Genomic DNA, 1,527 nt, shown 5'->3' on the forward strand with positions numbered 1-1,527 from the left:
TGGACCTCAGAAAGAACACGGTAACTCATTCGTTTCTAGTCATGCCAGAATGCCTGTACCCCTTACTTGGACATGATCTCTTACAGAAATTACAAGCCACCCATAAGCTTGTTCGAGATGCCCTGCCAGTGCCACCTCGGACTCTGTACATCCTTTCCAGCCTGGGGACTCGGTGTGGGTAAAGAAGTTCACGACCCCAGGACTCACCCCAACTTGAAAAGGACTATACCTGCAGAAAATTGTATAATAGACTCAGATGATGCCTGCATCTTCATAGACATGGCTTCAGAAAGACAAGGACAATTTTACCTTATATAGAAAGGTCAAAGAGTGGACTTTAGTCACCTCCCTAAGATGTTTGTATAGCCCTGCCATATCTCATGTTTAGTAGCGGAGGATTTGGCTGCCTAAAGCGGCCATGGTGCCAATATTATGTTTCATTGTATTAATATGTTGTATTAACCTTCGATTCTCTTACAGGTTTAAATGTAGCTATAACTGGCAAATGTCCAGTCTCCCACACCGAGGAACATTGCTATAGCTATGTGTTAGCTGTCCTGGAAGGGGACTATGTGGGGTGAACCCCAAAAGTAAAGGGTGTCTAGCTGCCAAGAGGGCAGGTGCCCAACTGGGCAAAGAAGAATACCCATCAGGTTTTAGTCTCTATCGAGAGACAGTTGACAGTTGGCAGCCTGTATACTGTCTTGCAGGCCTGTGTGACCATGCCCATGTCAGAGGTGGCACAAAACCTCAACTGTAGAAAACTGGGAAAAGCCTGTTTGGAACAGAAGGTCTGAGGCATGGTTATGCATTTCTAAAGGACATAGAAAGAAGGTTTAAAGGCTAATTTGAAAATGTGAAATTTAGAAAGGTTATGTATGTAATAAGGAGAAGAGAAATGTTAAAAGAAAATTAATCAAATAGTACAGGCCAGTAAGCCAGAGAGAGTAAATAATTTACATTCTGCCTCCCTAAACAGAGGGTAAATAGTTATGCCAAAGTACTTAGGGAGGACTGATAAAAGAAATCCAACAGTTACTGTTTTGTTATAACTCTGGAGTCCATGAAAAAGGACTGACGAGAAAAATCAGAAGATCTTAGAGCAGATCAGTATGTTTTTCTCCTTATATAATTCCTCTGAAATTTGGCAATGCTAAATAAGTCACGGCAATACATTTCTTTGCATGAAATCAATAAGACCGGTTTTCAATAGTGATTTTATTAACCGAAAACTTTGACTGGACTATCATGTTTTAAAGAAACCTGTCTGAGCTCTGAAGACTTGAAGCCAATAAGAGTGCCACAGGAAAAGCCTGGTATCCTGCTTGGGAGCCCTGAAGATGGCTGGCGCTGGAGCGTCAGGCCCATGCCCTACCATCACTAGTGGTTGGTCAGAGTAGAAGGGGAGCAGTAAACCCCCACACACTCTGGGCCACAACGAGTAGGAGGGCTGCTGAGATGGGCCTTAAAGCCTAAAGCATGGGCTCAGGTGGAGTTGCTACAGGTGAGGGATTCACCTAACTCAGC

The sequence above is a fragment of the Myotis brandtii genome, unplaced genomic scaffold (assembly GCF_000412655.1).
Source record: "Myotis brandtii unplaced genomic scaffold, ASM41265v1 scaffold903, whole genome shotgun sequence".
NCBI lineage: Eukaryota > Metazoa > Chordata > Mammalia > Chiroptera > Vespertilionidae > Myotis > Myotis brandtii.